General features: G+C 34.0%; 1 protein-coding gene across 1 annotated transcript in view; it reads left to right on the forward strand.

Annotated features, from left to right (window-relative positions):
- Positions 1-6,154: 6,154 nt before the first annotated feature.
- The window catches only part of Cac (cacophony), a 200,009-nt gene continuing 191,244 nt past the window's right edge, over positions 6,155-14,919 (forward strand). Inside the window, 2 exon segments of the mRNA XM_064034849.1 lie at positions 6,155-6,329; positions 13,917-14,108. The gene's annotated coding sequence lies outside the window, so the exon portion shown is untranslated.

The following is a 14,919-nucleotide window of genomic DNA, read 5'->3' on the forward strand; positions in this document are numbered from 1 at the left end:
AGGGAATCTATACGGGATCAAAGTGAGCTTAGAACTCTGAAGTATATTTTGGCTAGTGTTCGATTTTTTAACTAAAATTGACAAGCCTAGGGAGGTTAAGAAAATATTTGTCTACTGGAAAAGGATAGTTTTCTATGTTTTGTTATAATGTTAATAAATATCTGAAAAGACTTTTTTTTTTTTTTCGTTTTAAAATTAATTATTTATTGTTGGGTTCAGTTTATGTACATATTTACATGACGTAAAAAAAAGCCTTATTTATACATATATACAACTAAAAAATGGCATCAAAAAACTCCTCATCGCTGCCCACCGGGAGTGTACCCAAGAGGCTGGCAGCATTGCCACGTTGGATGGCAATGCTTAATTTTTGACCAAAATAAAAACCAGCCTTTGGGTCACTTGAAGTGTCAGCAAGTCGCTTTGCCAGATCTTTAAAAAGCAGATGAGCACTTGGACCCCACGGCCCGAGGGTTTCAACCCCAAACGGCTCAAAGGTATAGTTACCAACCTTTTTTTTTTATTCCTAATAGCATTATTTTTTGTATAATTTTAGACTTAGATATACTATCTGAACAAATATTTACCCCGAGGCTATATGCGATTTCTGTGCTATGATCAAACTTTAAAACAGCTATTATCTTTATTAATCGCCAATTAGTATAATTATGATCGTCGAACTACACAACAACTAACTCTCAATGCATCTGCTTACAAACTAAACCACCAGAATAATTCAGGTGGAACATGTAATAACATGTAGGTAATTCAATTTACCTAATTATCTAATTCCTCTGAGAGTAATGTCGACAGGGGTTTAAGGGTTCGTCTGTTTAGGGCCGACGATCTAACGATCTTTAACATACTCATCAAATCTTATATAAAATATCTAAAATATCTTAGATATAAAATATCTATATCTAAGTCTTAAATTGATATTAAAAAGGGTCTTTATTTACGATGTGTATGACGTAGTGTGTACTTGTCTATGACGTTACAAAGCTTAATTATTATTTTTTTGCTGCATTTTATATTAAACAAATTATCATATTCAAGCTACTTATCCAACGAAACTTCATATCGTTTTCCTTTCGATATGAAAATATTTAAGTTCAGTAATGACTTTATTTCGTTATTAAGATTGCAAATAACTTGTGTTTGGTGGGAGTAGGCACGTAACAAACTTTGAGATAAGCCGTAGAACATAACCCGATAACGCTAATTCATTCATCGACCACCCCTCAGTGAAGGGTTAAGCATTTTATAGTCTATACATTCTTATATAGACTTTCGATCTTCGCTTCAAGTCGATTCAATTTTTTACCGACTTCAAAAAGGAGGAGGTTTTCAATTCGACCGTATTTTTGATCTCTTTATTTAAGAGAAATACATATTTAACACTTAATAAAAATAAAATATTGAAGATACTTGGCTACAGACGTTATAAAACTTTGTAAATCCTTCTGCATTAAATAATTTATCCACAATTTTGTGCAATAACTAACTAACTTAATAATTTCATTATCGCAAAAATACTATTATTGCTAGTCAAACAAAATTTGCTGGTTCAATTTTCATCTCAGTTTTTAAGAGAAAGTTACATAGTAAACATTTCAATTATTATTTCAAAAATAAAATATTGATTGATCCAAAACAAGTTGTGAGCTAAATTGTTATTGATTTCCACATTTTTCTCGACTTAATAATCAAGAACATTCAACCAGCATTATCATCTATCGAGAGAAAAAAGCGAGTTGTGTGGAAGAATCGATTAGCATAACGACTCCAGCTGCATCACAAAGCAGCAGCTTATTATTACAGTGCATTAAGCTATGCAAGTCAGTAACCTATGGAAAGCAGTTTATAATATTACTGAACCATGTATTCCTCAGTACATAATTTCCTCGCTTGATAAGCCTTGCGCAGGGTATGCTAGTTTGTGCAGCACGCTTTATTGGATGAAGACTCTTTGTCACCAATTTGCTGTTATTATTTTAAGTGTTTGTTTCTTCTTATCGTACACTAGTTTTCCACCAGCAACTCAAGTCAAGCGTGACGTAAATAGGTTCGGAGTAGTAGGTATAATAAAAAGTAAACTTTAAGGAGGTTACATAAAACAAATGAACATCATACGAGTGTAAGTAAATCTTTAAGAAACCGTGGTAAATAAACAAACGTTTGACAGGTGTTCCTATCTATCTAGACATTCTAGCCTAGTCCAAGTTACTAATCAGAAAACGGACACTAGATACATAAACCACGAAGCAGCTGCACTCTCTCACGCCAAAGTGGGTCATAGTGCCATAGAACCACACCGTTAACGGATAGTCTTGCCAGTTAATGTCAGCTGTCAAAACGCCAGTTGTCAAAATGACAGTTGTGATTTATAGTGCCTTGTGTCATGGCCGGCGTGTCGCCATGATAAGTGCTGACTGGGTTGTGGGTTTTTGTGAAGTCGGTTTGCCGATTAGTGAGTTGGCGATCAGGGAATGTTACGTTTGTTTGTTTTAGTGGCTTTTGTACATACGTCGCTTTCTTTTATACGAGTAGGAATGTAAATATAGATTTTCTTGATTGTGATTTTCTTTATAACTGAATTCCTAAAAGGAATGAGTGTCTTAATTCTACCGGGAATATTTGTTGGGGTATATGTTTTTTGTGCATGTAATTCTTTGTTTTAAAGCAAATTTTTTACTTCGAATTCATCACCACATCCACAATGAAGGCTTAATTTTGTGTTATTTACGCCCATTTTCACCAACAATCTCTTAATCTAAGTGCCACTTAGAATAAGGGCTCTCCCAATTTTGACATAAATAACTATGAATAAGGGATACCTAAACTTTGGTGAAAACGAAATTCTTATTAAGTGTTCCGTAAATGCTCTTAGGGGATCCCTTAATTTAGGTATTTGTTGGTGAAAATGGGCATTAGTTTCTAAGCAGACCTTTAACTTACCACTTTTTTAAAATTACCTAAATGGCGTAAATTACCAACTACCTAACTATACCTTCACCCTTTTTTGCAAGAACCAGTACTACATAACAACCCCTTACAACTCGAACCGAGGTTAAAGTCCTTTACGGACTTATTACGGCTTCGAATATACATTTTGCATTGCAATCACGACTTGTATTGGTCAGTCCTTGCAGGTCCATTTCCATACGCTCTTGTAGAGGAAACGTGTTGAAAACACATAAGTATAGGTTCACACAATTTGGCTTTAAATTGTAAGGAGAGATTTGTACCTTATATTTTGGTTTGGATACACTACTTTCCTCATTTTATTTAAAGGTAAGTTTTGATCAAATGAACAAAGTACATGCTCTTGTGCAGAAATCCTGATCCAATTGGATTTTCCAATTCCATTATTTTAAGTTACCACAGCTTCCACCGGCGTTTCACCCGCGTCTCATGGTAACTTCCTTCTTCAATGAATGGGCTATCTTATTATTATATCTTATTTACCAAACAGTTACTTAAAAAAAAAAACATCAAATGACTCCTCCCGCTGTGGGTTAGCAGCGGTGAGGGAGTGTCAGACTTTTACTGACTAAAAATCCATTGTGTTCCTTCATAGGCCTTTTAAGTACCAGGGCCGCGGTAACTCTTTTGAACAATCCCGCAGCTCCAGTGACCTAACAGATCCTGTAGTTTCAGAGATAATCTACTGCATTCAAGCAAACAAACTTTAAGCTTTATAATATTGGTATAGCTTTATAATAACCATTAACTTTATAATTTAGGTAGGTCTAACCTATAGAAACTCACTACTCAGAACCACTAATTGGAACTGTTAGGACACTCGATAGATACTCCATTCATCTTGTTAGCCTAGACGGTCATTGTTTAAGTCGGTTTGGTATTTTAGCGCATCGCTGAAGAACCATATTAGCATTAAATAAATGAATGATGATAGATTTATTATGTTTCTATACCTAATAATGAATGATGATATTTTGTTCCTAAATGAGCCGTTACCGATTCAGTATATTCTTTCACTCTTGAGAAGCTACGTTAGCCTAGAATACCTAACAGGCTATATTTTATCCTGGATAAACAGTTACCGTCTTACCACAAAAACTTTTAAACGTCAGTTTATGCCTTGTCTAAAAAAATGTCAAATTATGACGTTGACATATGGTTCATTTTGCAGCCAAAATTTTATTAGACAAGTGTAAAACAGGGTTTAAAGTTTTTGTAGTAAGGCCCTTAGTATTTTGTTCTAACTGTAAATTGCTCTACAAGTTCACTATGAGATGACGGAGGAACAAAAGCAACAAGTAAGCTGATGCAGACATATATGTATACATCACGGAGGACAGAAGTATACATACATATACGATACGATCTGATGAAGATGTATATAGATACTACAGTACATTGATCCATAGTTGCCGACTACATAAGTAATTGGATTTACCTGTGATACACGTCTGAAACCTGAGCAGTAATAAAAGAAGCAACGGATCAGTTATTATATTCTTGATTAGATTTTGGCTGGCTTCGTTTGTGAGTTTAACATACTAGTTAATCTTTGCAACTATTATTTTGCCTGTATATGAAAATTATACTAGAAATTATGAGTGATTTTAACAAAATAAAATCTGTAACCGTTAATTTCGGAGATTATGTTTAACCTTTAGAAACCATATTTCCAAGAGATTCCCAAAATATCAGATTGAACGATTAACAAGAATTTATTTACCAAACTATAAATATTATGTTAAAAATCAACCCTTTTACCGCTTACTGGTAATTTCACAGACCCTTTTCTTGGAACCCTCGCTATGATAACAACGCACCCTTTAAATTCTAACTTTATGTTATCCGATTAACAGCATAATCTACTAGTGAAGATAAATGCTCTTTTCAAAATAAATAGACTTAATTTCCCTTGGAGTACCCGCATACTGCAGACTAAAAAGTCGGCCGACAGTTGACGCGATTGTGGACAATTTTTTTTTAATGAAAATCTTGATTTCAATAAAACTTTTCAGTCGGTCTGATACCGGCTTAAAACCCGATCTTTGTAATGTGCGTACTACCATTCAACTTCATACTGATTTATGAGCCCTAACAAACTATCGGCCGACTAAAAGTTTGCAGTGTGTGGAGTGCTGTTAATTTCCCTTAATCTAATCTAACCTTTACACGTAAAAAATGATTAATGTACGCACGTTCGCGTAAACACATTTTATTAAATGCCGGTAAACAACGAAAATAGAATTTGACGTCGATTTAAACAAACGAAGACGTATTAGACAATAAACACTGGCGAACACATCGTAAATACATCTTGGTATTGTTTTACCATACAATACTTAAACATTCAACACCATGGCTAAAACAAGAGTAATGTTACTCAAGATTTTGTTGATATACAAACTCCTTTATTGAGGTCTATTTCGAAAATGAAGACAAAAAGCTTAGTGGACAGGATTTTTTCAAAAATGGAATCCGAAAAAAAAGGAGGTTTTTTTTCATAAGTTGTTATTTTGGCTTGATCACATGTTGATGACTAATACCATAACATTAGACCAAGCAGAAAACTATTATACATACTTTGTGGATTGCTAGATCTTTTTTTTCCGGTAGGTGACAATTCCATTAGTTCAATGTAATTTCAAATAGCTTTCAATTTCCTAACAGATAATTGAGCTTTCTTTAACGTTGAATACTATAATTTTTACACTGTATCATCGTTTACTTAATTACTTGTTTCAATTATCAATATCAATGTTTCCAGAATTTTGTGTAGATACAATAAGGAACTATTGATAGCTATTTTTTTTTAAATTCAAACAATACTAAGTTCTTTGTTAATAAAACGAATGCAATACAATCTAATTTAATTTGCAGAAACTACACAATAAATTGATCGACACAGGAAAATCTAACTGGATTCCCGAAAACAATGAACGACTTTTCAAAACATCCCCCTAAATCCCTCAGTCAAGTCACGTACCAATCAATGCGATTTACAAGAACTGGCAGGTTGGTCTAGAGAAAGCCATTTTCCAATAGCAACAGGGTCATTGGAAACCTCCGATGTCCTTCTGAGAGTATTATTTTTGGCGCCAGCGCGGACGGGACGCTGCGGGCGGCAGACATCAGTGTGGTACGCGACCTGTTGACGTGAGGTTGCCAAACGCGTTACCTTGTCATCATGCGATGCAATCCGTAATGGCGGGACTTTTGAATTGAGAACGTTGTTTCTTTTTTTTTGGTTCTAGAATTGGACCTTTTTAGTGCAGTGGCTAGTTTTTTTGTGTAGTGGCCAGTGTTGTGTGAGTTTTTTTGGATAAGGATTCAGTGGAATATCATAGGTAAATATTTTATTGAGCTTTATATGCATCGAGTTCTTTGTTAAGCTGGCATTTGATTTCAGATTTTTTATAATTTAAAAACGTAGTTTTTGCATTAATGACAAAGAGAATTGAGATAATTTTATTCTTAGTTGTCCCTTGAAAAATTAAAACCGAATAAGAAACTATTTAGAGGCAGAGTTAATTTGTTATTGAATTTTTGCATAGTTTATAAAGTGTTATGTTTATTAGCAATAGCAAAACCCTTTATTATTTTATAAACTTTCCATATTTCTAATCGAGCTTTTCATATGATATAATTATGTTGGATGGTGAGTAGGTAGTTACCCACCATTTCAATATATTTTCACATTACCTTAGCTGACCTTTACTCACTATTTATATAATATCTTATATACCTTGCAATAGTACAATATTCTACAGTCTTCACCCACGCATCTGAGTGAATTCAATTTGATAGTGCAACGGGTGGGGCGGGGTACCAACGAGCATTTGGATAACTAATTAGTAGATAGTTTAAACTAAGTCTTTTTTTTTAATAATTGATTAGGAATTTTGTTAATGAAATAAATGAAAAAAATAGTGTTAGTGCATATTTTTTTTTATACTACAAGGCAAGAATATTTTGTATCGAAAACTGTTTAGCAATTAACTTAAACATCATTAATTAGGCACAGTACTATATCTAAGCGACGATAAACAATCATTACAAAAAAGTCTACAATAGGTAGGTACATGGCGCTATAGTTTCACTTCGGGGTACCGGTTCAGTGGTACCTTCGGGAAGCGGGTAAAACCATGGCCTACAACCAGTATAACATTAATACGTCTCTGAAATAGCACTTAGGTTACATAAATAATCATTTCTGTTTTATTTACAGGACTCTGTTAGTAAATAAAAAACTCAGTCCTTTGTTTCCGGATGGGAAATTATTTTCAGCGCCATCTATATTATAAATTATTCTGTTATTGCATTTGTCTTTATTTTGGTTTTTCGCGAAAAGATCTTAGGTACCTCAATATAATTTATACGCGCTTTGTGAAAATGAATGCCAGTGCACACCAAGCAATAATCAAAACAGCAAAAAATTCTAAACTAGGTACTCTAACAAAGGGACGAAAAAAGAGAAGGGTAGATAGATACTATATATCTAAACTATTGTTGTAATGGATTTGAAATAATAATGCTAAGTATGTCCCATCGCTGGTACTCGATTGCTCTAATTTGGTAACTAATGAAGTCGTTTAGAAATACCTACTTGTTTTGCTTTGAAGTGTTACATATGGAAAAATGCCTCTATGTGTTACATAAAGTACTAAAAGCTGCATTTACTTTTTAAAACACAAAGCGAATATGGCCAGTTATTATTTTTTTTTACTTCAAAAAGCTCTATTAAAAGCTACACGACCTTTTTAATGGTTATGAGGTGCTAATCTTTGTAGTCGTTGTGGTACTAACAGTAAAGTGTGAAATTGTTTTGTACTATTGGAATGACTTTGTGTATTACAAGCTTGAACCGTATTATTGCACTTCCACAGGCTATAATAACGGAATTTAGAAAGAAGCCATGGAAATGAATTTGGTTTGAAGATATTGCATATTTATATGTGGGGCTTAAAAATGAATTGGACATATAATAAATCTGACATATCTCTAACCTAGATGTATTGCCTGGGAAACTGGGTTTTGGAGGTCAAATATGCAATCGCTTCTTGTAAAACATTGGGACTCAGCTGCAAACGGTTTGACTGGAAGCCGACCCCAACATAGTTGGAAAAAGTCTAAGCAGATGATAATTGCTTGTTACAAATCAAATCAATTTCAGAGAACTCTTACCAAAACACTCCATATTAAAATTAGTAGTTCCAAAAATCTAACTTCTTTTCATTGTACAATTCAGTAAACAAAAAGAATACTTCAATCGTATGGTGGAGTGGCAACTTTCCATAGCATGCAGTCAATTAAAATGAGCGTGTTATTTTAAAGCTAGTACAAAGATATGGGCACTCATTGTGATTAATATGCACTTGACACCAAACATATAGTAATGCATATTGCAATATTGCGATTGTGATCGAGTACTTGCAATGTTGGCGCAGTATTACATGCATTTATTCTGGATACGTCGGCTTTTCGCCAAAGATATAAATTAAATAACTAAAATTTCGCTTAGATTGGAAATAAAGAACTGAGCAGCTGAAGTACAGTCTTTGGAGTCAAGAAAATCTCGTCACTTGAGCTACCAATACCGAAAAGTGCAGGTATTATAAATATCTATTTTCTTATTTATATGAAATCTGAGTCAGGTAAAATTTAATGTAAAACTCGGAATTTTTAGGAATCGTAAAATATAAGCAGTAGCTATAAATAAGGAGTTTCCTATTTTATTGTATTATTTTCATTCCAGTTTTTTTCTAATACGAATGACCAGCAATATATATAACTACATACATACATATAGGCACTCAATGATAAGTCCGAATGAAGGCTTTATCTAAAGTATACACTGAAATCTGTTAGTGACGCAAGTACATTAATAAACCGTGGTTACACTATGTGTACACGCCGTGAAATGCTATAACATGGTGATAAATATTATCTATAGAGTGCTTGCACTATGGGAATTATTGTGAGATATGACAAAAATACACCTTTCACCTACGTCATGTAGGAACTTCTTGACAAACTCGGCTCAAATAGCCTATATTCTTTCTTGATACCTAACATTGAAAGAACTTTTCAAATCGGATCAGTAGTTACTGAGATTGGCTGGTTCAACCAAGCAAACGAACAAACTCTGCAGCTTTATAATATTTGTATAGGTACCTAGACAGCTTTTACTTCATAGTATATGATTGCATTTCTGTAGACTGCAACTGTGCTAAACACAGCTTAACCTTTGGTCGGCCATTCCCTGGGGCAGTTACTTTAACCAAAAGTTCCCCTTTAAACGATACTTAGGTTGTTAAAAAGTTAAACATTACAAACTGGGGGTAGTCACGTTTTGATTTGGCAAACATTTTAAATCGAAATTATAACTTTGGAACAGGAAATTTGAAACCAATTCTGGGAAACAAATATAATATTTGCCTAATATTCTCATTCCATTTATTGGTAAAACCACAAATATCAAATATAGAATGTAACAACTATGATAATGATATATCATTCTGATCATTAAGTCACGTTTTGGCTCATATTTCCCAAATACTAAGTCTACTTACAATCACTCTCTTTAGTCTTAAAAAGTCACAGAACACTACAATTTACATAATTTTATTAGGTAATCTAACTACTCAAATATGACAGTTATTCATTAAGTTTCTAATCATGATTTGTTATCGATGCTTATTAATTAAATACAAATATTATTTTTCATAACGAAGTTTTACATCAATAACCCACATCGTACTCTTAAGAAAGTACTAAGAATAATCAAATATCAATTCATCCACCAATAAATATTCAGAACCGATAATAAAACAAAAATACCAGCTAATATTCCAGTATCCTTAACTTTGAAAACGAAAATATTATTACACTCAGTTCCAACGAAGTTTCTAAAAGTATTTTATACCTTTTGAATGAATTTCCATCTTCCATGTTCATTAATTCGGAGCGATCGCGCGATCATCTGAAAATTGCTCTCCAAGTGGCGTTGTCGACATAGCTGTCTCTTACACTACCTTGTGGTTTAGGAGCTAGCAACATACAATGTTTCTATGTACTTATTATATACTTATTGAAAAAATAGAGTTGAAAAAATTCAATATGTATATGGTGTCTACGTAAATATTTTTGTTTTGAAAGGCATGATAAACTGTAGGTTGCTGCTATCATTTCATCAGCTATCTTTGGCAGTCGTTACGGGTAGTCCGAAACCAGTAGGTCTGACAACCAGTCTAGGGTCAGTAGGGGGTATTGGGTTACCCGGGTAGCTGGGTGGAGGAGGTCAGACAGTCATCATCATCATCGTCAGCCTATCGCAGTCCACTGCTGGACACAGGCCTCTCCAAGTGCACGTCAGACAGTCGCTCCTTGTAAAACACTGGTATTCAGTTGCATCCTGTTAGACTGGAAGCCGACCCAAACTAGTTGGGAAAAAGGCAGATGATGAAAAATTACCACTTCCATAAATTATTTATTTTAAAATCACCGAACTTTCTTTTTTTGTGTAAACAAAATCACATTGAAAACAAGTTTAGTTATATATGTAGTTTTTCCAACAGTTAAGTACTTTTTTTATTCACATGATCATACTTAGAATCTTCCAAGATTTTTTCTTCATATTTAATTATGACTATACAAATGGTGTCGAGCTCCCTGCCTATTAGTGTCGTGACGTGCAGTCGTTAGGTACGGTAATGCCTCGCACCTTGTTAGTTCTCATCTCGCTTCACATTTAAAATTATAGACGCCCCTATATTTTATAAAAAATATGTATGACGTATGTTCTTTTATTTACATTGAGATGTGATCTTTTAGGTGACATATCTACATAAAATATTTCGCCGGTTCTTTCTCGAAAGGGCAAGGCGTTGCTGTAGGATACGTAGGGTTTTTAACATTGTATAGCTGTGGGTGTCTGGAAGTAATCCCTAATTAGCGATAAGACCGTCAATTGTACTGTTTTATTTGTGTTTTGTGATTGTTAATTTTTTTGTGTACAATAAATAATAATCTATCTATCTATCTTAAACATTCTTATGTATATAATTGCAAAACAATTTATCGCATTTTAATCGGTAAAAATTAGACACAAAATAATTTGGAGAATTCCGGTAGATTCCATCACATTAGGTACCTACATATTCATAAATAAAATTAAAATTGTATCCTTCCGGGTTGTCAAAAAATTCAGTGAACGAATTTCCACGGGGAAAATTAAAACCGGCGGCAGGCTTGAAAGCTTTTACGTAAAATCAAAGTGCAGCGCACATGTAGTACCTATATGTCCATTAATAGGTACATACATATGTGTTCTGTTTTTTTACGAGAATTGAATCGGAACAAAAGCATTCACGAGTAATCGATTTGAACGATAAGATGGGTGGACAAAATAAACATATCTTTTGGCTGACGACAGTTATTTTCGACTAAAGTAGGTATATTATATAATTGCTGCTGGATTTAGGTAAATAATTTAGTTTCATTGAATATGGATTACACTATAGCGATCCGTGATAGTTACCAATTAACTAATAAAATACCTATTGGAGTACCTTTTTATTGGAGAGATTGCTTTTGAGCGATTAGACCGCCTATTGTACTCACACATATTTGTTTATAATGTCCTTGTCTATGTTTGGTGTACAATAAAGAATATTCTATCTATCTATCTACCTTTTGGTACTAAAACTTTAACTGGGTTTTGAATAGCTCAAAATGATTAGCCCGCTCTCTCTTCTCTTGATTTTTTTTATTTTGGGGAGCAATATAGATACTAAAATGGGGATCACAATAATTTTCACCATGATTAGCCATACTTATAACTTTAGTTACCCATCTTCCAACACAGTTTCAATTTCACAGGTGAATTTCACATCTAGTATAGAAAGACCTGTTGGTTTGAACGTGATATCCGTTTTACGACGGATTCCGGTTGGCGAGCGTCCAACCGTGTGATCTTACATAGTTTTCAACTGTAAACCAGTTTTATGGGCCAAACATTTTTGCACAATGACTGTATTATTGGCTGATTTTGTTCGATCGGATTTCGTTTAGATTTTGTGTATTTTTTGTAGGTTTGTAGTTAATTAGACAATGCGTTGTATTGTCTGTATTTTTATGGTATTTTTTTCATATAACGGCATTATTCAGTGACGTGTAGTTTGCCGTGAATGGATGTGCAAATCGCTAGCATATTTATGGCTACCTAAATGGTCTTAAAAAACGTAGCTTTAACATTTTATAACATTTTGGGACCTTTTAAGTAGTTTATCATCAGTGCCAGTTTCTTGGGATGGTAAAATATGTTCAAATCAAACAATAACATTTTCCCGTTTCAACATAAAATACAGTTGTAAAATTAGTAATCCAACACACCTACACGATTCTCACGTAACATTCACAGCGAGTCATTTCATTTCGGCTTTATGCATCTATTGATTTTCCCGAAGGCCTACTACCGACATCAAACTCGATTGTTATCTCGCTTTAAGACTATAAACGAAGTCCATAAACTTGATATGAGTACTCACTCACGTGATGACATGAACCATTTCGACTTCCAGGTTTATAGTAGGTACTCACCATAGATATAGATAGCCCTAGATAACGCCAGTATTATCTGACCAGTATTGTGTGTCGTCACGGGCTATATTTAGTAAAGGAAGATCGAAATAGATTGGGAATAATGAGTTTTTGTGATTTGCGGACCACAGGCGTGGATTAAGCTCGGTAGTACTCATTTGTTTTACGTGTTACATAAAAGCAATATGAGTAGGCAGACTTAAGTACCTACCTAGCCTTATGTAGATGTTGATTTTTATATCTGTGGTATGTTTGTGTACAAGATGTACTGCTGTCATAGTTACGTTTTTTGTTGACTGTAGGTATGTACGAACAAAATTACTATCACCTGATTCATGAATTCTGTACCTAACGCATGATATATATTCTACATTCACGGGGCGAAGTCGCAAAGAAAAAACAAATGTCCGTTCGTTATTTTAAGAATACATATTCATTGTACTTTTGTCGAGTTTTCCAATGAATATTTACAGTGGGTTCGTCCGTCCTTTTTCACGATCACTCATGTGAATTTGCCTACTGAAGTACACTCGATGTTACTGCAAATTAAAATGTATCGAAAACAAACGGTCCTGAAAAATAATTAATGTTTTTTTTTTATTCTGGTTTTACATGGAATTTTGTGTATTCCAATTATTTGCGTTCATAAAGTGCTGCGTTCATATTTCACAGTGCATTATGTTGTATTAAAACATTTTGCTTTTAAAAGCTTTTACTTTGTATAATTGTATTGATGTATTTTGCAGCGATTTTCATTGGAATTATGCTATTTAAACCTCATTTTTTTCTAGAATAAAATAAATAATCCACGGTAAACCACATCGAAAATGGAATATATTAAGCATTCCCTGACATCGAATATTATATAAGTACTAGCTGGTGCCCGCGACTTCGTCTGCGCAGGTTTAGTATTTCGAACAATATGTTTACAAATTGTAGCCTACGTCTTATTCTGATGTATTAGCTATATTATTGTAAAGTTTCATTAAAATCCATTCAGTAGTTTTTGCGTGAAAGAGTAACAAACATCCATACATCCATACATCCATACATCCATACATACAAACTTTCGCGTTTATAATATTAGTAGGATGTATATGTTATATTTGGTAAGTTAATAATGTTAAACCTTTGCACATTTAAGTCCTGGAGACACCTCGGTCTTTAGATTTCTTGCTGAGCTGAACACTAACCATCATGTAAATAGAACTATCCCGACGTTTCGGATTCTTTACAGCATCCATGGTCACTTGCAGACAGTTTTATTTATTTAAATGTCTAATATTCGCGTAAGTGTCAGAAATCAATATACTAACCACCATCTTCTTTTCCAGGTACAAAAAAGTGCAGTGATCAAATAAATGCGAGTGCAAATTAGTGTATATAATAAGAAAAATGTGCAAAGTTTCCTAAGTGCAGTGTAGTGACGGTGCCGCGGTGCGCGCGCGCCGCTCGCAGTCAGCATGGTGCTAAGTTGACGACGGCGATCGGCCGCGCCTTACGCCGCTTCACCACTCGCACGACAGGTGAGATTGGATTGTATCTCTTATTTTGTGTGGTGTAGAGTCTGTATTTGTGGAGCAAAGTTTGTGAGTTGCGTCGTTTTAAGTTTTGGTTTGATCGACACTGATGATTCAATCATCATTGATTAGTTTGCATACTACATACCTACTTCTAAGTCTAATCGTAGAAATGTGAATTAATATATAATTTTATTCAGCGATATTAATACATCAGGACCTTGAAAAACCATGAAGTTAATAGGTACAAGACTTTTTAATTGATTCTTTTCGAGTTACCTATAATTATAATTCTATTCCGAGTCGTTATTATCGAGTTACAATAAAGTAATTTAATTTGATTGAAAATCATTTATACCGACGCAGACTTAAGTTACCTATGCTCATACAATCTCCACTGTATAGAAAACCTCGTATCTACTTCATCTCCAAAAATTTCTCACTGAAATCTAGGTCCAAAAATTCCCATTTCAGCTACCTATTATTGGCACTTGATAATACAGGAACACAGTTCAGTATGTACTGAAGGTTCATGTTGCTAATTTTGCCAGTAATCATGCTGTCATCTCCGTTTGTGCCGGTAACTAACTGTATTCAGTTTGACGTACGGTACGGTACGGTACCGTTATTTGGGGATATAGGATTTCAGACTCAGGTGTAATTTGGTCCTTGGAGTATTGTAATAAACATACCTAATTATGTTTTATTTGACCTTTAGTCTTGTGTATTCCCTTTTTTATAGTAATTTGAAGATGTAGATGTATTTATGCTGCAATGATAAAATAATACAAAAATAGGTAAATACAAAAGCTTCATG

The sequence above is a fragment of the Helicoverpa armigera genome, chromosome 5 (assembly GCF_030705265.1).
Source record: "Helicoverpa armigera isolate CAAS_96S chromosome 5, ASM3070526v1, whole genome shotgun sequence".
In the NCBI taxonomy this organism is placed as follows: domain Eukaryota; kingdom Metazoa; phylum Arthropoda; class Insecta; order Lepidoptera; family Noctuidae; genus Helicoverpa; species Helicoverpa armigera.